General features: G+C 48.4%; 1 protein-coding gene across 1 annotated transcript in view; it reads left to right on the plus strand.

The window, feature by feature from the left end:
• The first annotated feature begins 2,221 nt into the window (after positions 1–2,221).
• Positions 2,222–13,761, plus strand: part of elovl5 (ELOVL fatty acid elongase 5) — a 98,773-nt gene continuing 87,233 nt past the window's right edge. Inside the window, exons 1-2 of the mRNA XM_067983995.1 lie at positions 2,222–2,295; positions 2,420–2,553. The gene's annotated coding sequence lies outside the window, so the exon portion shown is untranslated. The remainder of the gene's footprint in view (positions 2,296–2,419; positions 2,554–13,761) is intronic.

Genomic DNA, 13,761 nt, shown 5'->3' on the forward strand with positions numbered 1-13,761 from the left:
AGAAAACGATAGAGATGAGGAGAGGGGAAGTGGAGGGGGAGGGGGAGGGGGAGGGGGGGAGAGGGAGTGGGAGAGGAGGAGAGGGAGGGGGAGTGAGAGGGGGAGAGGAGTGGGGGAGAGGAGTGGGGGAGAGGGAGTGGGGGAGAGGAGGAGGAGAGGGAGTGGGAGAGGAGGAGGAGAGGGGGAGGAGCGGGAGGGGGGAGGAGCGGGAGTGGGGAGGGGGAGGAGAGGGAGTGGGGAGTGGGAGAAGAGGAGAAGTAGTGGGAGAGGAGGAGGAGGAGGGGGGAGGAGGAGGAGGAGGGGGGAGGAGGAGGAGAGGGAGTGGGGGAGGAGAGGGAGTGGGGGAGGAGAGGGAGTGGAGAGAGGGAGAGGAGGAGGAGAGGGAGTGGGAGAGGAGGAGAGGGAGAGGGAGTGGGAGAGGGAGGAGGAGGAGAGGGAGTGGAGGAGGAGAGGGAGAGGGAGTGTGAGGAGGAGAGAGGGAGTGTGAGAGGGAGGGAGTGGAGAGGGAGAGGGAGTGTGAGAGGGAGGAGAGAGGGAGTGTGAGAGGGAGGGAGAGGGAGTGTGAGAGGGAGGGAGAGGGAGTGGAGGAGGAGAGGGAGAGGGAGTGTGAGAGGGAGTGGAGGAGGAGAGGGAGAGGGAGTATGAGGAGGAGAGAGGGAGTGTGAGAGGGAGGGAGAGAGTGTGAGGAGGAGGAGAGGGAGAGGGAGTGTGAGGAGGAGAGAGGGAGTGTGAGAGGGAGGGGGAGGAGGAGAGGGAGAGGGAGTGTGAGGAGGAGAGAGAGGGAGTGGAGGAGTGTGTGAGGAGGAGGGGAGTGTGAGGAAGGGAGAGGGAGTGCGGGGAGAGGAGAGGGAGGGAGAGGGAGTGGAGGAGTGTGAGAGGGAGGGAGAGGAGAGGGAGAGGGAGTGGAGGAGTGTGAGAGGGAGAGGGAGTGTGAGAGGGAGAGGGAGTGTGAGGAGGGAGAGGGAGTGTGAGGAGGGAGAGGGAGTGTGAGGAGGGAGAGGAGAGGGAGAGGGAGTGGAGGAGAGTGAGAGGGAGAGGGAGTGTGAGAGGGAGTGGAGGAGTGTGAGAGGGAGAGGGAATGGAGGAGAGTGAGAGGAGAGGGAGTGGAGGAGAGGGAGTGTGAGAGGGAGTGGAGGAGTGTGAGAGGGAGTGTGAGGAGGGAGAGGGAGTGTGGGGAGAGGAGAGGGAGAGGGAGTGTGAGAGGGAGAGGAGAAGGAGTGGAGAGGGAGAGTGAGAGGAGAGGGAGTGGTGGAGAGTGAGAGGGAGAGGGAGAGTGAGAGGAGAGGGAGTGTGAGAGGGAGTGTGAGGAGGGAGAGGGAGTGTGGGGAGAGGAGAGGGAGAGGGAGTGTGAGAGGGAGTGTGAGGAGGGAGTGGAGAGGGAGAGTGAGAGGAGAGGGAGTGTGGGGAGAGGAGAGGGAGAGGGAGTGTGAGAGGGAGTGGAGGGAGTGGAGAGGGAGAGTGAGAGGAGAGGGAGTGGAGGAGAGGGAGTGTGAGAGGGAGGGAGTGGAGAGGGAGAGGGAGTGGAGGAGAGTGAGAGGGAGAGGGAGAGTGAGAGGGAGTGGAGGAGAGGGAGTGTGAGAGGGAGGGAGTGGAGAGGGAGAGGGAGAGGGAGTGTGAGAGGGAGAGGAGAGGGAGTGTGAGAGGGAGAGAGTGGAGAGGGAGAGGGAGTGGAGGAGAGTGAGAGGGAGAGTGAGAGGAGAGGGAGTGGAGGAGAGTGAGAGTGAGAGGGAGAGTGAGAGGAGAGGGAGTGGAGGAGAGTGAGAGTGAGAGGGAGAGTGAGAGGGAGTGGAGGAGAGGGAGTGTGAGGAGGAGGGAGAGGGAGAGTGAGAGGGAGAGGAGAGGGAGTGCAGGAGAGTGAGAGTGAGAGGGAGAGTGAGAGGAGAGGGAGTGGAGGAGAGGGAGTGTGAGGAGGAGGGAGAGGGAGAGTGAGAGGAGAGGGAGAGTGAGGGGAGAGGGAGAGGAGAGGGAGAGTGAGGGGAGAGGGAGAGGAGAGGGAGAGTGAGAGGGAGTGGAGAGGGAGAGTGAGAGGAGAGGGAGTGGAGAGGGAGAGTGAGAGGGAGAGGGAGTGGAGGGAGGAGAGGAGAGGGAGAGTGAGAGGGAGTGGAGAGGGAGAGGGAGAGTGAGGAGGAGAGTGAGTGGAGAGGGAGAGGAGAGGGAGTGTGAGAGGGAGAGGAGAGGGAGTGTGAGGAGGAGGGAGAGGGAGAGTGAGAGGAGAGGGAGAGTGAGGGGAGAGTGAGAGGAGAGGGAGTGGAGAGTGAGAGGAGAGGGAGAGTGAGCACCCGGCCACGACCCGCGGTGAGTTGCGAGCTGTGTTATGTGACGTTGCCGGGACTATAAAGCGGATCCTCAGCCCCACGTTGCTCCTTTCCCTCTCCCCCTGGTCCTCTCATCTCTCTCTCTCTCTCTCTTTCTGCACTAGGTTATCAGACTCAGAGGGAGCTGAAGTCCGGGTCTCTGCTCGCCGCTTGTCCCGGAGAGGAGGAGAAGGGATTTCTTTTTCTGTGTGTGTTTTTTCCCCCTACTTCTGCTATCAGGATTTTTATTTTTGGCGAGGTGAGTGAGGCATTGCTGCATTAAACATTCTCGTGAGTTCAGATCATTAAATATATATATATGTGGATATATATAAAATGTTATTTTATGTTGTTCCACAAGAAGGCGACTAGGTGGGAGTGATGTAGGATTCAGTCTGGAGGTGACTGCCTCCGGTTGTAGTGTGATTCCGGGCGGTGGACGGGCAGCAGTGCAATCTCCAACAGTACAGACAATACTTTATATATTTTGCATTTCAATCGTAGTTTGCATTGTAGAAACAAGTAAATGTGTTTTTGGATTTGCATCTTGTTTTCCGCCTGATTTCAAGGGAGGCTTTCTGGAAAAAAAAAAGAGACCTCTTGCACTGATTGTACACAAAGCAGTGTTTCTTGTAATATATATATATTTTTTCTTCTTGTTACTCTGGCGGAGAAAATCATTTTGCAGCTTTTTCTCTCAGGGTGTGCTCTCTCTCTCTCTCTCTCTCCCCGTTTTGACGTGATCCATTTACAGTCTTTTTGAAGACCTACCAGTTTATGTTGTGATTTAATATTTAAGTGCCACCTACATGTCAATCTGGCAATGTTTGGTGTTTCTGAGATGGGGATATAACTATACATGATGTGTGATGTTGCAAAATTAGTAAAATAAGGCAAGGAAATGGCATTTGGATAGTTTTAAAAAATTGAAATAGTGTGTGGTGTGCAAAGTTTTTCTTGTTACAGGAAGGTACAGTAGGAGCAGAGATCAAACTTTCAACCCTTTCGAGGACAGTGCTAGAACTGACATTCCTCTCACTATGACTATACAACATTTTCCATCCAAGCTAACTTTCTGAATGTAGGTGAAACATTTTGGTCTGAATCAGGGATAAAGCTTTGTTTTGGCACAGGCGCAGTGTATTTTTTTTAAATCAGTGTTGGCTTTAGTTAGAATGGCAAAAATGGACTGATCCAGGATTCAAGGTTATTAAGGAAATTCAGGGACGGTCTCCGAACATGAGGGACATCAGGATCTGTGGTCGTGCTGCAGCAAATACCCAAGTGAAAAAGTTTTAGTTTTGGGAACTGGTTGAATAGGAATAGTGAGCTGCTAGTCCTGAGTTCAGTTACTATAATCATACAAGTTGGGGACAATTTTTCTTCTGGTAGTTTTCTGGATTTTTGTATGTTCACCCCCCCCCAAAAAAAAACCCCTTTTTACAAAATTTGCTAAGCATTTATTCCTATTTTAACTGTTTGCTCTTTTCCCATTTCAATTTTCAGTCCATTTCATTGCATCAATATTCTGGCACAAATTAGAATAAATATTTCTAAGCAGAATTTTTCAAGTAGTTGGATGCCTGTATATTCCTCCCCTGGTTCTTAGGATCAGTGAAGTAATATTTTCTGCTGGCCCCGGTCAAAAATGATCAGACCATTGAAGCAGTGGAAATTTTGATTTTTCAGTTTTGCATTCCTAATCCAAAGAGCAATTACAAATCCAGTTAAGACATCTCGGATTTTGCAGTGTGCGTTTAGTTTAGATTTTGATCATCTGGTGCACCGTGTTCGGTTTTGGACACCTAACCTCAGGAAGGATATATTGACCATGCGGAGGTACAGGGCTAGTGAATTTGCACTATCAGTTTAACATCAGTTGTGGGGGAAGTTACTGGAATCTATCATCAGGGACAGAGTGACTGAACACTTAAAACAAGTATGAGCTAGTTGCGTATCCAAGTTTGCAGATGACACTGAGTTAGGAGGCACAATAAGTTATGTAGATGGGAGTAGGAAGTTACAAAGGAGCATGGACAGATTAAGTAAACGGGCAAGACTGTGGCAGATGGAGTTCAATATGGGGAAGTGTGAGGTCATCCACTTTGGATCTAAGAAAGACAAATCAGAATATTTTGTTAATAGTGAAAGATTAGGAACTGTGGAGGATTTGGGTGTCCAGGTACACAAATCACTAAAAGCTATTGCGCAGGTACAAAAAGTAATCAAAAAAGCTAATGGAATGTTGGTCTTTATCTCAAGGGGGCTGCAATACATTGAGGGGGAGTAAGTGATGCTTCAGTTGTACTGAGCCTTGGTCGGACTCCATCTGGAGTACTGCATTCAGCTTTGGGCACCGTACCTCAGGAAGGATATACTGGCCATGGAGGGGGTACAGCGTAGATTTACCAGAATGATACTGGGTTAAATTATGAGGACAGGTTGCATAAACTTGGCTTGTACTCCCCTGTGTTTAGAAGATTGAGGTGTTTAAAATGATAAAAGGATTCGAAAGGGTAAATACAGAGAAACTGTTTCCTCTAGTGGGGGGGATTCAAAACAAGGGGGGCACAATCTTAAAATTAGTGCCGGCTCATTTAGGAGTGACATCAGGTTTTTCAAACAAAGGGTAGTAGAAACCTCAAACCCTCTTCCCCCAAAAGCCTGTGGATGCTGGTCAGTTGTATTTTCAAGGCGGTTCGATAGATTTTTTTTTAGGTAAGGGCATCAAGGGATATAGAGCAAAGGTGAATAACTGGAGTTGAGGTACAGATCAGCCATGATCTAATTGAATGGCGGAGCAGGCTCGAGTGGCCGTATGGCCTACGCCTGCTCCTATTTCTTATGTTCTTAAGTACTCCTGTTCCTACCTTTCTATGTCAGGAGCGTGTATATCAAGTCCTAAGCCCTGTTTTGCCAACAAATAAGTTGGCATAGTAATATTTCAAACTACCATAGCTCGTTTCACCATTGACCATAATTTTGTATGGATTTATTGCTAACCTCAAATTGGTTTAAAAAAAACTGCAGTGGTCCATGACCATGCAGAGTTCTGTGTTAGAACTTTCTTTCCCATCCTGATTCACCTTCTATACGTCATAAATAGTGAACTGAATTTCTCAGCGTACCAGTGTTAATGTAGAATTTCATTGATACCTTAGCACTGGTTCAGATTGCTGTTGCTTTGATGATTGTTGTAATTCTATGTTTATTTTTGGCATCAAGTCTGACCAATTCCGTGCTGTAACCTTTCTATGATTCTAACACTGCAAGTATCAGATCACCAACAAAATGGAACACTTTTATTTTACCCAGTACTTCAATAAATACATAGACATACACTGAGACCTGGTGATTTCTGCACCAAATTTACTAATCATTTTCACCTAGTGTATAGTTGAGGAAAGAAACTTCTTGTAACACTTCCACTAGAATCTTAGCTCACGGTCTCTGCGAACACTGCATAAATTCTTCCTCATTAGGTCATTCACAATATTACAGATTATTGGTTGTGTGACTGCTTGCCCTAACATTAAAACACAGACATTATTAATGGATTCTTCCACTCACCCATATCGTTTGTGTTCAGAAACAATCCGTCATAATTGTGTATTGTTGACATGAAAATAAAGTATTTGAGATTCATTATGTAGAAAAGTGTGAGACTGGAGCTTTTTTTTTATTCGTTCATGGGATGTGGGCGTCGCTGGCAAGGCCGGCATTTATTGCCCATCCCTAATTGCCCTTGAGAAGGTGGTAGTGAGCCGCCACCTTGAACCGTTGCAGTCCATGTGGTGAAGGTTCTCCCGCAGTGCTGTTAGGAAGGGAGTTCCAGGATTTTGACCCAGCAACGATGAAGGCACGGCGATATATTTCCAAGTCGCAATGGTGTATGACTTGGAGGGGAACGTGCAGGTGGTGTTGTTCCCATGCATCTGCTGCCCTTGCCCTTCTAGGTGGTAGAGGTTGCGGGTTTGGGAGGTGCTGTCGAAGATGCCTTGGCGAGTTGCTGCAGTGCATCCTGTGGATGGTACACACTGCAGCCACGGTGCGCCGGTGGTGAAGGGAGTGAATGTTTAGGGTGGTGGATGGGGTGCCAATCAAGCGGGCTGCTTTGTCCTGGATGGTGTCGAGCTTTTTGAGTGTTGTTGGAGCTGCATTCATCCAGGCAAGTGGAGAGTATTCCATCACACTCCTGACTTGTGCCTTTTAGATGGTGGAAAGGCTTTGGGGAGTCAGGAGGTGAGTCACTCACCGCAGAATACCCAGCCTCTGACCTGCTCTTGTAGCCACAGTATTTATGTGGCTGGTCCAGTTAAGTTTCTGGTGACCCCCAGGATGTTGATGGTGGGGGATTCGGCGACGGTAATGCCGTTGAATGTCAAGGGGAGGTGGTTAGACTCTCTGTTGCCTTCAGAATTTTTTAAACACGCAACAATACAGAGAAAACCTTTGTAGTATTGGAATACAGTACTTAGGAAATATTCTTTGTTATTTAGTTCCAGTTGTAAGGTCAGGAAATGTGAGACATTTCTTGTTTTGTGGTGCAGTTACCCACTTGCTAAGTCGTGTTCAATTGTGCCAAGGTCAAGGATTAGTTTGTGTATCCGTCGGTGGGAGGCTGCTTGTTTTTGCTTGCTCGTACATTTTGTTGTGTGAAAGTGTTTTGCTATCCTGGAACATGGAATCACCAGTGCCTATTAGGCAAAAGGTAATGATCCTCAGCAGCATTTGATACAGTGACCCCTTCACCTCCTCCACTGCCTCTCCTTCATGATCCACCTTTTTGCCGCCACTCTTGCTTGGTTCCATTTGTCCCCGTCCCAACATATACAGCGCATCTCTTGCAATGTCTTCTCCTCCCTCCCCACACGGTCACCTTAGGAGTGCCTCAAAGGCTACATTTGCCCCTCATATTCTTTACCTACATGTTGCCGCTTGGCAACATCATCCATAGATGTGGGTTCAGTTTCTATATGTATGCTGAGAGCACCCAGTTTTACCTCTCCATGAGCATCCACGAGTCTATACCATCAATATGCCGTCTGACTCTTTATCCAACGTAAAGTGGCAGATGAACCAGACCTTTCTCCACGTTCATATTGCCAATATGAAAACCACCCTGTTCAATCCATGCCAAAAACCCTAGCCTCCAATCCCATCTCCACCTCTGGCCAATACGAAAACCACCCTGTTCAATCCATGCCAAAAACCCTAGCCTCCAATCCCATCTCCAACTCTTTACAATTAGTAGCTCTCCTCTTTTGGCCTGGCATCTTTCAGGCTTCTCTGATGGTTTCTTTGGGGCCATTGTGTTTGTCTTGGGCAAAACTCTGATGACCTCATGAAGCCCTTGGGATCCCCACCTGGACCCCAGATTGAAAGCCTATAGCACTGATAGAATGACACATAAACAGAGGTAAAGAGACACAAACAGATTGAAAAAGAGAGGGAAAATGCTAGAAATACTCAGCAAATCAGGCAGCATCTGTGGAAAAAGAAACAGAGTTAACGTTGCAGGTCGATGACCCTTCGTCAGAACTGGGAGGAGGAGTGTCCACCTCAGACTGAACCCGACAGGGCAAAACCTTAGTGTCCTATCTGACTGAACTGAGCTTGAAACCTCATTTCCTACCCATTACCAAGACTACCTATTTCCACCTCTGCAATATCACCCACCTCCACCCTTACCTCAACCCCTCCACTAGTGAAACTCTGATGGGCACCTTTATCTTCTTGCTGACCTTCCAAGCTCACCCCAACTCATCCAAAACTCTCTTGACCACATCCTATTATGCACCAGTCACCCTTGCTCTGCTGACCAGTGGTTCTCCATTCCCCAGCAAGATTGAATTCGACATCCTCATCTTTGTTTACAAATCCCCCCACAACTTCACCCTTCCCTACCTTTGCAAGCTCCTCCACAGCCCTACGTCCCTCCCTTCTTCCAGCCTCCTGAGCATCCATCCCTTGCTTTGTTCCACCTTTGGTGCCAGCTGACTTGGTCCTACATTTTGGATTTTTCTCCTTAAACCTTTTGCTTTATTACCACTTTCAAAAGCCTCCTCAAAATCCGACTTTCTGAACGTGCCTTTGGCCCACCTCCCCTAACTCTTTACTACTGCTTCGTGTCTGTTTTTTTCTCCTCTGTTAAGTGCCTTGGGGCATTTACTATCTTAAAAGTGCAGTACAAATGCATATTGTTACTGTTGACTTCTCTGTGTGTCCCTCTCTTTTTCAATCTGTTTGTGTCTCTTTACCTCTGTTTATGTGTCATTCTATCAGTGCTATAGGCTTTCAATCTGGGGTCCAGGTGGGGATCCCAGGGGCTTCATGAGGTCATCAGAGTTTTGCCCAAGACAAACACATTGGCCCCAAAGAAACCATCAGAGAAGCCTGAAAGATGCCTGGCCAAAAGAGGAGAGCTACTAACTGTAAAAGATGTCTTTTATAATTGGCGGTGCTTCCCTCTGGGCTCAGGATTAGGGGAAAGCCTTAATCTTGGTAGCCAGCAGCTGTGTTACCCTAATCTCTGTTCAGCCCATAGCAGAGGAAATGCAGGAATCAGAACAAACTTGGATGGCTGGGTGACAGCCCAAAGGTGGTGACAAATAGGGCCCAAAAAAAGCCCTCAGAGATGCTGTAAAGTCCCAGATCTGTGGAGAAGTGCTGTTGACTATAAAAGGTAATTTATGCAGTCATCAGGGAAAATGTTCAAAGACCTTCTGGCGCAGAGTCCCGCTTGGCAGGAGTGCAGACCCTAGAATTGTGTGTGGAAGTCAGCATGCCCCGTTTGTGGCATTAGCAATTTTTCCGACATCCACTCTGGACTCCTGTCGAATGAGACTTTACGTTGGTAGTGGAGTCTCCAGAAAATTACCTCGGTATCCTTAGCAGCTAGCAGTGTGCTTGCTGTTCAGCTCTTGGCTGTTCAACGGCTCCCCCTGTCTCCTCATGTACAGTGCCTCCTGCACCTCAACAAGAAAGAAGCCGAGGTTCAAAAAAAAAATCATTGTGAGAGACAGAGAAAAACGGAGAAGCAAGAAACAGGGCGAGAGAGCACGAGACCCCAGGAGTGTACAGAGCCATCAGATTTCCGTCCACCCGAGGCTACCCATACCCTGTGCGGCAAAGCAGGGTGTCTCGAATAACGTATTCTATATTTCTCTGTATTTTCTTCTGTGTTTGCTGACCCACTAATGCAGTATATGCAAAAAAAAAATTCTACAGTGACGGTACTGTTTTCCTTTGGGTATCTAATACTGTCTTTCAGGAGTTAGGACTGAGAAATTGGTTTGTGCCTGAATTCAGGAGTGAACCCAGCAGCGGCAAAACCGCGGCGTAACTGATGCGCAGGAGGACCACCGAAAATTGGGCCTCTTGCGCCAGTTTGCAACCGGCGCAAAGGGAGTGCTAGTGGCGCCCTGAAAGACAGTTCACCGGTGGCAAAGAGGAGGAACGTTGGCCGGCAGGGTTGCTGGCACCGGGCCTACAATAAGTCTGGTTTGGGGGGGTTAGGGGGGGTTAGGAGTTCAGGAAGGGGTGAGCGCTCCTGCTTCTCCTGGCTCCGCATTCAGGCAAGTAAAATGTTTTTCATGGCGACCTCCAGTGGTCCCATTAAGCACCGCTGCTTTAGGTCCGAGAAAACTGACCTCATTCTGCGGTCAGTCGTGATCCAATTTCGCAAATGGACCTGAAATGGCCGTTAGGCCCTCCGTTCGCATAGGCAGTGGGCTTTAGCGCTAGTTTCAGCCGCCCGCCCGCGACAATTCGAGTTCGACCTAACCAATTTGTCATACGGTGATTTCCCGGTGCACCGCACACCATTTGGACCCTTCAGTGCCCGTTTTTTTTTTAGGCCAGCATGCCTGGAAGTGTGCCAATATTTTCACAAGTCCCCCACACAGAAAGCTGGAAAATCATTGGTCTTTGTGCCTCAGTCTGCCTTTGTGTTCATGTATCTGTATGTCTCTCTCTCTCTCTGTCTAATCTATTTTCACATTCTCTCCTTTTTCTCTCGTTTGCTTTCTTGCTCCATCCTTTTTCTTCATCTCTTTCTTTGCTCGCTCTTCTCTCTTTTTTTGTTCACGTTTTGTCCCTCTCTTCATATCGTTCCTAATCTTTCTCCTTCTGCCTTGTCTCTTTTTCTGTCCTTATCTCACGTTTGTTTGTCTTTACTCTCTGTTACTGTCTCACCCTAATCAGTTTTCACATTCTTCCTGACTTTTGTATCTCCAGCTCTGACACTTTGCCTTTCTCTTGTTTCCCACATTTCTCTCTCCTTGTTTGTCACTCGTTTATATCAGCCTCTTGTACTCTTTCTCTTCTCCTATCACACTTTTTTCGTTTGGTTTATCTCTTGCCCCCTTTTCACTTTTTTCTTCCTGGTGCACTTTATCTTTTACGCATTATCATTTGTTTCGCAATTTTCTTTCCTTTCTCTGTTTTCTTCCTCTCTCAAGCTTAACATCTCAAGCTTTCTTTCTCTCTCCCTCATCATTTCTTTAAATCTCTTTCTGCTTTTCTCTCTTTCACCTTGTCTCTCTTTATCTATCTCTACATTTCTTCTCTTCTCTTTGTCTCCCTCTATCTCTCTTGCTGTCTCCTCTATCTCACACTTCTCTCAGCCTCCATATTTTCCCTTCTTTCTTATCTCTTATTCTGTATGCTATAATGCAAGCTATCACTTTCTCGATCTGTGTTCCTAAATTAGGGGTCTTTTGGTTTCCCCACTGTACTGAGTTTTTGGGTTGGATATTTTCGATCTTAACTGCAACTGATGTGAATGGAAAGCCTACTTTGTGTTTTAGTAGTCAAGCAGCTTTAAACAAAAGGGAGTTTTCTGCCTGTGGAAAGATTATACTCTTGTATTGACCAGGATTACTGGAACATGATTTAGGCTATGGTTATTCACTGAATCGCAGTGTCAGCCCCCAGTACAAATTTATTTGTGGTTTCATGCTTTCAACAATGGCAATGGCCAGATTTGTGAGACATCAATCTTTGTAGCATTTGCATCTGGCCATGTTGTTTGGCATCTAATAAATAAAAGAAGAAAATCCCTGGTTTGGGACTGGGGTAGTTTGTTTTGGTTTGATGAATAATACCGTTAATTGAGCTTAATTGAGTATTTCTCTGATGTGTTACAGTGTCGTCACCATGTTGGCGGTCTTTCCATAGAAAGATAAGGTTCAGTCTGTCAGTGATCTAATGACCCTGGCGTATGTTGTAAGGTGGTAAAGGCTGCATTAGAAATTCAAATAGTGCTTCTCCCGAGCCTCCAAATTCAAGTACCCACCTTTAAGGCTGATCCGCGAGCTTGCCTCACTTTAAGGCTGAGCCGTGAGCTTGCCTCAATTTAAGGCTGAGCCGCGAGCTTGCCTCAGTTTAAGGCTGATCCGCGAGCTTGCCTCAATTTAAGGCTGAGTTGCGAGCTTGCCTCAATTTAAGGCTGAGCCGTGAGCTTGCCTCAGTTTAAGGCTGATCCGTGAGCTTGCCTCAATTTAAGGCTGAGCCGTGAGCTTGCCTCAATTTAAGACTGATCCGCGAGCTTGCCTCAATTTAAGGCTGAGCCGTGAGCTTGCCTCAATTTAAGACTGATCCGTGAGCTTGCCTCAATTTAAGGCTGAGCCGTGAGCTTGCCTCAATTTAAGACTGATCCGCGAGCTTGCCTCAATTTAAGGCTGAGTCGCGAGCTTGCCTCAGTTTAAGGCTGATCCGTGAGCTTGCCTCAATTTAAGGCTGAGCCGTGAGCTTGCCTCAATTTAAGGCTGAGCCGTGAGCTTGCCTCACTTTAAGGCTGATCCGCGAGCTTGCCTCAGTTTAAGACTGATCCGCGGGCCTGCCTCAATTTAAGGCTGATCCGCGAGCTTGCCTCAGTTTAAGGCTGATCCGTGAGCTTGCCTCAATTTAAGGCTGAGTCGCGAGCTTGCCTCAATTTAAGGCTGATCCGTGAACTTGCCTCAATTTAAGGCTGAGCCGTGAGCTTGCCTCAATTTAAGGCTGAGCCGTGTGCTTGCCTCAATTTAAGGCTGAGCCGCGAGCTTGCCTCAGTTTAAGGTTGATCCGCGAGCTTGCCTCAGTTTAAGGCTGATCCGTGAGCATGCCTCAGTTTAAGGCTGAGTCGCGAGCTTGCCTCAATTTAAGGCTGATCCGTGAGCTTGCCTCAATTTAAGGCTGATCCGCGAGCTTGCCTCAATTTAAGGCTGATCCGTGAGCTTGCCTCAATTTAAGGCTGATCCGTGAGCTTGCCTCAATTTAAGGCTGAGCCGTGAGCTTGCCTCAATTTAAGGCTGAGCCGTGTGCTTGCCTCAATTTAAGGCTGAGCCGCGAGCTTGCCTCAGTTTAAGGCTGATCCGCGAGCTTGCCTCAGTTTAAGGCTGATCCATGAGCTTGCCTCAGTTTAAGGCTGAGTCGCGAGCTTGCCTCAATTTAAGGCTGAGTCGCGAGCTTGCCTCAGTTTAAGGCTGATCCGTGAGCTTGCCTCAGTTTAAGGCTGAGTCGCGAGCTTGCCTCAATTTAAGGCTGAGTCGCGAGCTTGCCTCAATTTAAGGCTGAGCCGTGTGCTTGCCTCAATTTAAGGCTGAGCCGTGAGCTTGCCTCAGTTTAAGGCTGAGCCGCGAGCTTGCCTCAATTTAAGGCTGAGTTGCGAGCTTGCCTCAATTTAAGGCTGAGCCGTGAGCTTGCCTCACTTTAAGGCTGAGTCGCGAGCTTGCCTCAGTTTAAGGCTGAGTCGCGAGCTTGCCTCAGTTTAAGGCTGAGTCGCGAGCTTGCCTCAGTTTAAGGCTGAGTCGCGAGCTTGTCTCACTTTAAGGCTGATCCGCGAGCTTGTCTCACTTTAAGGCTGAGCCGCGAGCTTGCCTCAATTTAAGGCTGAGTCGCCAGCTTGCCTCAATTTAAGGCTGATCCGCGAGCTTGCCTCAATTTAAGGCTGAGTCGCGAGCTTGCCTCAATTTAATGCTGATCCGCGAGCTTGCCTCAATTTAAGGCTGAGTCGCGAGCTTGCCTCAATTTAAGGCTGAGTCGCGAGCTTGCCTCAATTTAAGGCTGATCCGTGAGCTTGCCTCAATTTAAGGCTGAGTCGCGAGCTTGCCTCAATTTAAGGCTGAGTCGCGAGCTTGCCTCACTTTAAGGCTGATCCGCGAGCTTGCCTCAATTTAACGCTGAGCCGCGAGCTTGCCTCAATTTAAGGCTGAGCCGCGAGCTTGCCTCAATTTAAGGCTGAGCCGCGAGCTTGCCTCAATTTAAGGCTGAGCCGCGAGCTTGCCTCAATTTAAGGCTGAGCCGCGAGCTTGCCTCAATTTAAGGCTGAGCCGCGAGCTTGCCTCAATTTAAGGCTGAGTCGCGAGCTTGCCTCAATTTAAGGCTGAGTCGCGAGCTTGCCTCAATTTAAGGCTGAGTCGCGAGCTTGCCTCAATTTAAGGCTGAGTCGCGAGCTTGCCTCAATTTAAGGCTGAGTCGCGAGCTT

Source organism: Heptranchias perlo, chromosome 5 (genome assembly GCF_035084215.1).
Source record: "Heptranchias perlo isolate sHepPer1 chromosome 5, sHepPer1.hap1, whole genome shotgun sequence".
Classification (NCBI taxonomy): Eukaryota; Metazoa; Chordata; class Chondrichthyes; order Hexanchiformes; family Hexanchidae; genus Heptranchias; species Heptranchias perlo.